At 34.6% G+C, this 12,733-nt stretch overlaps 1 long non-coding RNA gene across 1 annotated transcript in view; it reads left to right on the top strand.

The window, feature by feature from the left end:
• The window catches only part of LOC309659034, a 99,578-nt gene that overhangs the window by 17,028 nt on the left and 69,817 nt on the right, over positions 1-12,733 (top strand). The window lies entirely within an intron of this gene.

Genomic DNA, 12,733 nt, shown 5'->3' on the forward strand with positions numbered 1-12,733 from the left:
TGTCATGAGCATTAAAATGCCTAAGCCCATGCCAGGAGCAGAGGGTCTGAGATTCATGGCAGGTGGGGCAACATTGAGAGGTATAAAAGAGAATTTGGTCCTTGGATGAAGAGAAGGGAATAAGGTGTCTCATAGTGCTGATTTGGGCAGCTAAAAAGCAGCATAAAGGAAGGGGACCACTGAGGAATGGAATAACACATGGGACAGTGTGGGCATGGGAGACAAGGCAAGAAGAGGAAGAAAAGGGGGGAAACTATGCAAAAGGTCCACAGTAATTCCAAACTCGTGTTTCTATTCTTTTGTCCTGGATCACTCTAACAACAAGAGATAATATCCTTCACACTTTCTGAAATGACTCCTGGAAGAGAGGTATATAGGCATTGGAACTGTACTTATATAATCCGTCTAAAGATGGAGTACACTTTTGAGCGAAAAGCTGGAGAAATTTTAATCTGTAATCTATTTTTACCACCAGACTATGGCCCAGTGTTTAGATTTATAGCTGTTGTAGCTGTCATAACTCCTTGTAAATGTATTGACTCTCAACATAAAAGAGAAGAATCTAAAATGATAACGTTTGAACCTCATATGGGAATGGCCATATCATTCAGTTTATTCAGCTCAATAGTGTCAAGTTATTGTCTTTAACTAGGAGACAGACCTGCTTAAGTTATGTCTTAGTAAAGTGTGTTATTGGTCATTTCTTAAAATACAGCAGATGTTAAGCAGCATAAAAGTTAAAACGTCAGGAAATTGAGATTCTATTTAAATAGAGAAACTAAGATCAGTTTCAAGCAGGATGTTTATAACACTCATTCTGCTGTAATATGGCCATGGACGCCCCCTTTATAGTAGGTGTTCCAAAGCAGTTCCTCATGTAAGCTACATCTGTGGGTCCATCAAAGTCCTGTGGGTCTTGTTTTATGAAATTTCCTAACCTCTTCCAACCTCCTTCCCCTCCTGCTCCCAGCAGTGTACCCAGAGCCTCCTCCTATAGAAGTTCTGTTACTCTAAAAAAAAGTTACTCTTTTGAGTGGGGTAATTTTAAGTTGGCTCAAACCTGGTTTCCTTTCAAACCATCCACCTAACCCAATGGAAAATCACAGAGTGGAAGTACAGGCTGTTCCACTTTTGCTGCTTTCTCTCTTTTCCTTCCTGTTAAGAACTACTCCAGGCAGCCTTGGACTTCCAGAATTTTTCAGGCAAAATGTGTCAGTCTCAACACTCTCATATATCCCCCAGCCTCCAAGTTTTCAGTAATTCTTCCACTGTGCCCCAGTCCGGTGGGAGCCCAGGGATATGCCTTTGCATGTCAGCTTTATGGAAAGCATGAAGCCAATCTCATCTGACTGGCACTGGCAGCCTTACTCATTGATTCTTTTGGAGCCTCCCTCTCACTGCCCTCCACCCTCTGCTAGATGTGTTTTCCTGAAACACAACACTAGCTACCATGCCTACAAAACAGTCCTCCTAAGTGCCCCCTACTTTAGTGAAATGTCTTCTCAGGTTCATTTTATAGACTGGCTTGGTTATTGAGTATAAGGATAACAGGTTTGGCGATGTCCTAATAAACTTAGAAGAATCATCTGGCAATCCTATGGAGCTGTCTTTAGAATAATGGTCTTTAGAATAAGTATTCCAAGAATAATATGTCCTGCTTTCCTTACTTTTGGTTCTTTAGAGAAATCATGAGAAAACAGGGGGAAAAAAAGAAGACGCTTTTGGCATCATGTTCCAAGTGCTTTATACTATTATTTAGGATTTTTTTCTCTATCAGTTTCTCATAATCATATGAGACAGTGTTGAGAAATACATTGTTTTATTCATCTAAAATGTTCATTAAAAAATAAGTAAATGTTTTGTCATAGCCCCATTTTTCTATGTAAAGTAGAATAACCAGAATTATGAAAATAGAAAGGTGTGACTTGGTCATGACGGAGGATTCATGGAAGTCAATAAGGGAAACCCTAGGGAAAAAGAATAAGCACAATGATAGCAAATGATATGATTTTACCCTCTGCATGAATAGTAGCCAATCTTAAGAGAATGAATGTGATGTTAGGTACTGGAAACCACTAAGTGTGTAATAGAATCCTGTACTAGATTGAAAACATAGCTGCATTATTTTATGGCTTCTCTCATGAAGAGATGATATCTGTATCTCCACCCTTTAAATCCAGGCTTGTGTTGTGACTTGCTTTGACCAACTGCATGTGGTATAAGGGGCACTGCTGAGTTTCAGGAATGCTGCTCTGAGACCTCTATGTAAGGAAGACAGTCTAGCCTACAGGACGATAAGAGACCATGTGGAGGAGACACGAGGTACCCTAGCCAGCAGGCAGTGTTAACTGTCAGACATGTTCACATGAGTGAATCTAGACAAAACCAAAAAACAAACTGCCAAGCAACACATAGAATCATACATAATCACACATATTTCCATACATATAAATAATACCTACCAATGTACATCAGAAGATGTATATCAGAATACTGCCTCAAGACATTAGGCAATCAGAACCAGCCTATATGGATTTAAAGTTAGTGGTGGTTCGGGAGGAGCATGGTTTGGGTTCTTTGGACCAACATCATAATCACTGACCCTGGTGCTATAACAAAGTCAGAGACCTTCTTATGTGACTCACAATTCTGAAGGAGACAATCTTCAGAAGACAGAATGAGTGGTTCTCCTAATATCATGACATATATATTTCATTTGATCACCCATTTATACATTTGCCAAATTTGTGTACTAGATACTTTTCCTATCTATGGGCTTAACTGTCTAGTGAGGAGGCAGATATTTAAGTCAAACAAAGTGCAGTATTGTGCAAGTGTTATGCAAGAGTTGGACAGAGTGCCAAGTAAGCCTGGAAAAGGGGTTATTAAACTCTAGGACATTAAATAATGCTTGCAGAAATGTGGTATTTAAGGTTACTTTTAAAGGATGATTATGACCTTAGTCAGTCCATGCTCGTGGGGGACATTAATTAGCCATGCTCGTGGGGGACATTAATTAGGTTAAGTCTATTTGACATAGAATCCACACATCTGACCTTATTTTATTATGTTTTTCTTCACTGTCAGACTAAATATATGTTTCCATAGCATAGATTTCTGGCCAAAATCCTATTCAGATGTCTTGGCCTAAGACTTAGTAAATCCTGTGAACTTTAGATAACACAAAAAACTACTAAAACACTAAATCTGAACATTTAATGTATATTACCGTATTGATGTATCTTTATGCTTTCCACTGAAAGAGATCAAATATCTGTATCTTTTTTTCATGAAAGATTACTCATGATAGCTTAGCAGGCTCAAGATATAAACTGTAGGTCTGCTCTTAAGTAACACATATTTATTATGTCGGTCTCAAAATAGCTAGATCAATTTTACTTTACTAATTGCCCTAACATCACGTATTTGCCTAGACGTTTTAACTCAGGTAGAAGTAAGCAGAAAAACATTTTTAAATGATGTAAGCTTAGATCCACAGAAATTATTTAGTTATAGGAACTCATTTGTTATTTATAGTTTAAAGTATTTGGGAACATTTTATATTCATTTACTTTAAATGTACTCAACTTCACCAAAAGTGATTTATTTTCAGGTTTTAATTAAAACTTTCCATTATAAAATCCTCTAAAATATTCTAAAACTTCTCTTTACTAGGAATCAGTGAGCAAGGCCAGTACATATATTCAGATCCTCAACCTTATATTGTCATGCCCCATTAACAACTTCAGAGCGCTCACTGAATTTTTTAAAATTGTTTCAGAACACTTTTTTTATATTAATCAACCTGTCCCTCAAGCAGATCATTCAAATTACTCATACAAGTCAAAAATGATCTTCTACGTTAGAGGCAGTAAGTACATAAGAAACATTTGCCATCCTTTGAATGCAAACTGTTTTTAAGTTCAATAAATGATTATGATTCTCTTCTTCCAATTATAGGATTTATAAGCTGAATTGTTTTTCCCTCTTCACCCACTTGCATTTTCTTTTTTCCTTTTTCTGTATTTCATCCTTCTGTCTCTTAATGCACACATGCATGCACATGCACATTATTAGGTTTAAATTTTAGAATTATCTTTGTTTTAGTCTTTTACCTTATAAAATTGTAATATATTTTAAATACATTTAATAGAATGTATGTATACTTACAAAATCACATTAAGACACAAATTTGACTTGGAATCCAATATTCTAATTTTCATATTAGAAAACATAGTCTGTTAAATGCCAGCAGCATCAAGCCATTTTACATAGAAATTTAGCACTATTAACTTTGAGAATATTCTAAAACAAAAACAAGCTGAAATACTCCATGTATGAGGAGCTGAGAATTTGAAGCTATGTTAATCCCAATATATATTACATATGTAACATATATATAACTATATATAAGTGTGTACTTATTACATTAATATATAATACATATACATGGCTATAACATACAGTATATATATTACATATGTAATGCATATATATGACTATATATAATTATATATAACCACATGTAGTTATGTATGTATTATGATGAGAGGAGAGTGTCTAAAAATTAAGAAAATGCTAAAAATTATTAGCAGTGCATATTTAGGCTGGCTGTATCTCAAAACTCTTCTTAAGTTTCAGCTCCAGTAAATGTAGTGCCATCTCTTCACACCTGTGCCCCTACCAAATGACCATGTCTGATTTTGTATTTAAAAAACTGAAGCAAAACTAAAAAAAAAAAAAAAAAAAAAAAAAAAAAAGCTAATAGAAAACTCTGTGACATACTGGCTTTAATATGCAAAGTGAGATGGTTATAGCCTATTTAGAATACTTTAGTATTAGACATCTCCTAAGATTGCTCTTTCATCTTCCATCTTTCATCCTTAATACTTTTGGTCAAACCAGGCCTGTCATTTCTATCATCTCTTACTTTTATTTCCCTTCTGGGAATTAATCTTTCTTCTTCCAGCTACAGGCCAAAGCCCAATTGTACTTACTATGCACATTCACCTTATGAAGATTCTAAATCATTATTTACATATTTCCAGATTATTACACTAGTGACTTCACCAGTGACCCAAATGATACAGTTAGTAGGAAAAGGTTAAAAAAAGTCAATAACAGGATATTTTGTTTTTGTTAAAGTTGAAACTTTTAAAAAACACTTTCTTTTATTTGTAGTCTTTTTTTTTAGCCATTTTTTTCATGTCTATTTAACTTGCAGATTTATTACGCATAAAACATATTCTAGCAAACCAGTGTTGTTTTAGCGGACAAAAAATACTGAGATCAGATATTTCCCCACTTCTAACACCACTAATTATGGTTAGGAAATGTGGGAGGAAGCAGTGATTTTCATCCTCCAAACACATTTTATTTACTCATTGGGACTAACCATGAGGTTCCTAAATTTCATATCAAAAGAAATTGCTTCCTAGGTCTCCTGTAGGCAATTTCTTTTAGAGAGGAAATTCTTTTTTGTTTTAAGATATAAACATTTACTATTATAATATCATGGGGTGGCTCAAGCTTTCTATTACTTATTTTTGAACATGAAGAAGAAAACTCTGGGTGGAGAAAGGAAAAGGAAAGGCTAAAATTTCCTTCTCTTCAGCTATAAATTACAGAAATAAATTCACTACGTAACAAGGAATACTATATTATTCCTGTAAGTATTTAACATTTTCCAAAGAACGTACATAAAAAGAAAACCAGAGAGTTACACTCTTAACTACATGGCTGGAACTCTAATGCTTTAAACCAAGAAGAGGAGCATTAAAATTACTGTCACTTGCAGATTATCTTGATAGCAATAACCATTATTATTGTCAACAGTTTAAATACAAAATGAGCCATAATCTAAAACCTTCTAATAATGGAAGCTATAGTGCCCCAAGCAAAAAGCACTCAGCAAAGCATCACTAGTTAAACACGTGCTCTCAGCACAACTCTGTGAAACATCAAGAATAATTGCATCCGATTCCTATTTATTATGCTTATAAATGTAGCTCTCTACACATTGTACTCATTATAGCCACGTGCTGTAGCTTAAATAATAGGTAAGGAACATAGCAAGAGACTTAATTTTCACAGATCATAATAATTATACACTTTCTGTTGATACCTGATCCACTAATTAACCATCAAAATTGCAGATCAATGTCTGCTGCCTGGATTATTTTGATACCTTCTCTTGGCATGTTCCTGTCAGGACGAAAACAAAACATCAACAAACCTCAAAGGAAACAACTTTTCAGGTGTTTTGAGTTGCCATTTAATAGTTCCCTATAGCTTCAGAGAAAGGAAATTACAGTAGACTGTGACTGTTTTTTGAAGAAAAATGAAGGAGAAGGGGACAGAAAGTGAGTGAAAAGGGGAGGGAGAGAAGAGGAAGGAAGAGAAAAAAAGAGGGAAAAAAAATCCTATTATTACATTGCTATGCCATAAATATTTGCAAGATATGTCTTCTATTTTTTTTAATGCTCTCCTGTCATTCAAAGACTTATTTTATTTTCCTCCTTCATTGATTTTGATCAGTCACTGACCATCAGGGCAATGACAAAATTTAATAGTTTCCAATCTATACATTTATACATATCAGTGTAGTAACTGGGTTACTGTCTATAGAACAGTATGATTTCAAACCAGTGTTCTCAACTGGCTGTTAAGTTGTGCTGAAGGTCTGATGAAGGAAAGGGAAGCCTAGAGGGGTTTATCATTAAATAGACACGTTATTTAACAACTGCAGAAAATCAACTGGTTTCCCTAAACTCAAACCTTAGTAAAAGAAAAAGAAATAACAGATCTCTCAAGACTGTGCTTACTATATTTTTTTTTAAATTTTAAGGATGTAGATTGATTTCAATCTTTTTATTCCTTCTTTACCCTCCCTTCTTTAATATTACAAAATCAATGCCATTTGGCTTTCCTTGCCTCTCTTTCCATGATTTCACATATTTACATTTAGTATAAATTGAGGAAGAATGTGTTCCCAGAGATGTTTCAATTTTAAAGCTTTTTAAAATTACCTGAGTAATAGGAATTGCCTTGTTCCACAATGTCAAAATTTAGGCAGGAGAGATGGATGTATTTTAGGTAGTCACATGTCTTTCCTGTGATTCCTGAATTCCTATCATAAAGGCAACCACTTTCCAATGGAAGTTCACTCACTCATCAGCAGTAATCATAGAAGTATTCTCCATATCGGGGTTTATTCTTCACCCAGGAGAAAAATCATCACTAACCCAATATCCACAAAGGCTCAGTAATGTTGTATGGAGATGGGCATTAGAACCCCTAAGAATATGAGGTGGGATATTTGTTAGAACAGTGCTGTGTCATAATGCAGAAAAGTAAAAGGATGGCAAAGAGTGAGCCATCTTTTCTCACTAAGAAAGTTGTAAGCAAATGAAAGGAGGCCTTATGCAGCTAACATCAAGGATATACCTCCCGAAATTATTTTATGTATGCCTTCCTCACCTGTGCCCCAAGTGGCAGGAATAGTGGCCTTGCTGTTAAAATAAATGATAACTTCAGTATCACACACACACACACACACAAATTTACAAAGAAAAAAATGACAAGGGAGTAGTATTTGCCTTATCTGCTTCAGAAATGTTCATATTAAAAATTCAGAAACTAATATAATCTGTACATTATTCTATTTCTATAAATTCACAGAATATGTTGCTGAATTCATAGAATAGGTTTGTCTCTACTGAAAAAAGTCTGTTTATAAAAGAGCTATTAAATACTAGAATGCTTAGATAACCTGATTACTTACATTATATTTTCTCCCCACTTGGGAACTGCAGGAATCACACTCAGCTCTGTACTATTGGGCAGTGATAAAGTGCTCAGTGCTATAATGTCTATAGAATACCATGGACTATCATCATCATTATCTAAATATTTAATCTCTGTGACACACTGTGAAAACCTCTAAGAAAATAAGTGAACCAGAAAGATTTTTATTGTATACCAAAAACTAAAGCATACCATCAATATTTTAAACTATGGAAAGAAATTAGACAAGTTGAAAAAGCAGCATAATCTCAATAAACAAGCTCAAAATAAACAGCTACTATATAATGCACCTGATAAAATGCCAGTGTTCTTTAGATTGCAGAATAAGTAAATAAGATAAATAAAACAGTCACTTCCTTTGTTAAGGAATAAATTTATGGCCATTATATTGATAAGCTTATAATGTTGGTTAAGGTGCCATTATCCAAGCCATAGAAAATGACATTTCTTCTTAAGTATTTTTACTGTTGATCTATTTTCTGACATTTAAAAAAAGGTGTCCAATTGGGAAATTACATGAGAACAGATCATTTTAGAATTTTTCCACAGAAAAAAAATTTTTCCCCAAGTATTAAATTCTAATTCAATTATAAATTAATAAAACCGAATTACTGAAGACAAGTAAATTTGACATGCATTTTATTCTACTACAATTGGTTGCCAGTTTTCATTATATTTGAATGCAGCTCACTGTAGAAATTTCATTAAAATTAAATTTTAAAGGAGAAAAATATGCATGCTCAGCCTTTGAGTTTTATTATTTACTTCTCAAGAGAACCTTCTTTCATGTACGTCTAGACCAAAACTTTGCTAAAAGTAGGGCTTTTTTAAAATAGCTTAGATTTAAATAAAGAATTTATTGAATAGTTTAAAGATAAATCTCATTAGACATTAAAACTATTCACCATGACTTTTTCTTGTCATACATATTATTTTTGTGATTCTTGATTATTTAAACATACAATCCCTATGTACTTTTGAAACAGTGCCACTAGGGTTGTAAATAATAGTCAAAGGCAGAACATACTGAATGTAAGAGAATCCAATTTCATATTTTTGTCCCAGACAGTTGTAGCAAGACCGTATTTAGATTAAGGCAATTTCTTTTTCTACTCTGATGCACACAACCTTTTAAAATGCCTGCAATAGAGCTACAGTCTTCAATATGAATTGCAAATGACCTTTTAAGGCTTTACACTATTGCTTATATGTCTTAAGCCATTGCAAAGTTTCACAATAGGGAAACTTTTTGCTTTCCAATGTTCTTTACATTTATATTCATGTATTACTTTGAATATCTAATATTCACGTATGCACATGTTCATTGCCTTTTAAGAAGGTAAACATGGAAACAAACTACAAAGTATTCTTCAGTGACTTGGATGCCCAACAGAATCCTCTAACTCTGAAAATGACCCCATGAGGTCTCCTGAGAACATCACAGCCAGATGCCTACATCACAGTAGCAACTGGGAGACAGAGAGCCTAGTTAGCACCTGCCCAGTTGTAATTAATAGACAAACTCATCTGCTTCGATTAGGATTCAAGAAATAATGTGTCTTATCATAGGCAGAACAGAATATAAAATTTGAACAGCTAAAAGGAACACTTTTTCCTCTTTCCAATAACCAAAAATGAAAGGCATTTTTAAAAGTTGCATAGAAACGTTTATAGATACAGTAAATACATGTGAATGCTCTTTGATAGTATTTTAATATCTAAGTATCAAGAGGAAGACTACAAAGTATTTCCACCCATTATAACTATTAATACCTAGATTAAATAAAGCAGTCATCCCATTAATTGAAAAAATTTTTAAAACACTGTAATTTCTGTATATTGATCTAAAAACATTGTGTATTACATGTGTGATGCTAAATCCAAAAAAAGGAAACACGCAAGTCTTGTTAAATATTTTATGATGTCATTTTATTTCAGTTAAATTTGCCAGTTCTGGAGAATTTTATTTTAAAATATTAGTGATCTGACCATTTTAGTAGGTTGTAATAAAGAAGCTGACAGAATACAAAAATTGGAGGTGCTGGAATTAGGAAAAATATTTTTATAACAGTAGAAAACACTATACTCACCACTGATGTAAACATTTTAAGTATATTGTCTCATTTATTACAACAGCCCTATAAGAGAAGTACTGTTATTATCCTTTCCCTTTTAGAGATGAGGATTCTGATACTAATAAAGGTTATATAACAGTTCTCATGGTTAACACATTTGCAGCATGAGTATTTGAATTCAGGCAGCCTGGTACCAGAATCCATGCTCTTAACCTCTACACCACATTCATCCTGAAAAAGGTCATGTAAAAGCATACAAGGAAAAATAAAAGGGGCGGGGAATCGAGGCCCCTGGATGAGACTGTAATAGGCAGAAGAGTGACCACTTCTCTTTGGAGAAGAGATAAGAAATGATTAAGTGATGATACGCAGACACTGTGGAGGGGTTTCTGATTGTTGGGATTGATGAAAGCATGACCTCAATTATCTATGAGAAAATTATTTTTGGTTTGAAAAAAGAATAAGAAAGATGGAGAACCCACAGACCCTGATTCCACACCTAAGTACTGTCAGAAAAGATTTGAAAGAGCCGCTATGGAGAATACAATTGGGAGAAAACAAGAAATAAATAAAAGAATAGCTAGGACGTAGTGAGGACTTACTTGGAGCTGGTAAACAAGATGTAATAGTGAAAGGGCAGTAAGGAAATACGTGTGACTTCCCAGCACCAAAGTGCTGGGGGTGACCAACCATTAAAAAGGCAGATATTTGATTAAGAGTGTTTTAAAATTTTTTTAAATCAATGATTTTAATAGTTAAAATAGACTTTATTAATATGTGATAATGGGGGACATAAAATGAGATCTTGGAATCTGAGTCTTTTTGAAAGAATGATGGGGAATTTTAGTCAAAGAACTTGACCCATCAAAGTGCACCATTTGCCATCAGTGTGAATGATACACAGATACTAAGACAATAAGGAAGAAAGGGAAAAGGGAAACCCAAGTGCTACAGTGAGGTAGGTAGAGGGCACTGCAGACGTTAAGAAAACCGGTGATGCACATGTGGAGAAAGCTGTGATGTTCATGCTCTAAAATGTAGTCTTACTCCGTGGTAGAAGCTGGGACCTCACAAACAATCCTTTGCGTAACTAAGAAAACAGAGCAGTGAGCTGGAAACTCAGGCCGTAAGAGATTAACCCTCTCTTGGGACAGTCCTGTGGGGAAGTGCTATTTTGGAAGAGATTGTGGATTTCAGACAAGGGAATGTGATGAAATAGATGATGGGAGGACTATTTCTAGAAAAGAAATGTCATTCTCCAAGGGTAGGAGGTGAAGTGGGGAGAGTTTGCTCATGTATGATAACAGGTTCCCTGGTTTACAGCAGAGAAAAGGGGTAAAGAGACTCATCACAGAAGAAATGACAGTTCAGGGAAAAGAGCGAAGGACTAGAATTGTGCCAAAGGGCAAGTATAGCCAGTAGTGAACAAGCACAACTAGAGGTTGGGAGATGGCTGGAGAAGAGATAGGAAAAAAATAGTCTGGCCAAAATGTGTTCATGGTGAAAATTGAAAGAGTGAGTGGTTTCCATTTAACTGAAATATTCAGGTGCCAAATGTTGGAGAGGCAGCGAGAGTGATGGTATCACTTGGTAAGACTAAAGTACGATAGCCTTGGACATGGAAGGTTACCTCAAAATATTTGAAGAGGGAGAAAAAGATTGGCTAATGACTATAGTGACATTACAGTGAGCTATAGAAGTTTGACCTTCCTGTAATTCCAAGTCACCAGAGAAAGAACTAGCCAATAGTGACTTTAGAATTCTTTAAAATCATCTTTCACATTCATTAGTGTTTTAAATATTTTAGGTTTAGGTGACCTTCTGATGCTTATACTCTAAAAATGTCCTTTGTCCCCAAAATAGTCAGTTGGTACTATATCCTATCATATGTGACATCAGTAAATCTGACTGCATGATAAAACGATTGCTATACATTCTTTTTTACTTTTCACCTCACACAGTATGTAATCCTATATAGAAGTAGTTTGATACAAGTACAAAAGAAAATTTATTTTGAGCAACATTATTTCCACATTTTATTTGCCTCTGTAAAACATCAAAGGAGGAATTTTTCATCATGGCTTCAATTTTTCTGTGTGGGTTGTTTCTATGTTTGCCCCTAAGGCTCTTTAAAGGTTTTTTTTTTTTTTTTTTTCTCTCCTCTGCCTCTGCTAATCTTTTGAAATTCTGTGATTTCTGTCACCTAACCCATGTCTACATGACAGCAAACAAATGTTTCAGCAGGAATAATTGGTTCCTAGAGGAATATAGCACCTGATTTCCAAACAGAATCATTAAAACAGTTCTTTGCATTTGGAAGAATTGAAGGGGATATTTCTGAACCAAATATTTTTATAACATTTCAATAGTCAAAAATATTATATACTCTTACCATGAAGCCAAAACAATTGCATACAGAATTGTGAGCTCTCTGGATCTGCCTACTCTACCTCTCCTACCAACATGATCTCTAGAACTTCTCTGGAAACACCTATCCTTCTCTCTCCCACTCCACATCTTCCTTTAAGATTCCCAGTACTAAACTCTGCCTCAGAGCCTGAATTAAGATTTTAAATTTAGTTAGTAGAACAAATAGCATGAATTCTTCGTTATTTTGACAGGATTGAATTGCTCGGTGATTCATTAATCAACTTATCAAATATGGAGTGGGATATGAATTTACTAATTGAAAGTCAAGAAATAGAGCTTAATTGTTTAATGTCAAAAGCTCAGGGACAGATTTCAGGTAATTGCTAGGAAGCCTATTCACGTGAGTTTTAAAATATAAGCACTTGATCTAGGTTAAACTAAAGAAACTTTCTAATTATTTGGAAAGGGCTTCTCGGGCACAC

The sequence above is a fragment of the Balaenoptera physalus genome (assembly GCF_965194825.1).
Source record: "Balaenoptera physalus genome assembly, chromosome: 3".
NCBI classification, from domain to species: Eukaryota; Metazoa; Chordata; class Mammalia; order Artiodactyla; family Balaenopteridae; genus Balaenoptera; species Balaenoptera physalus.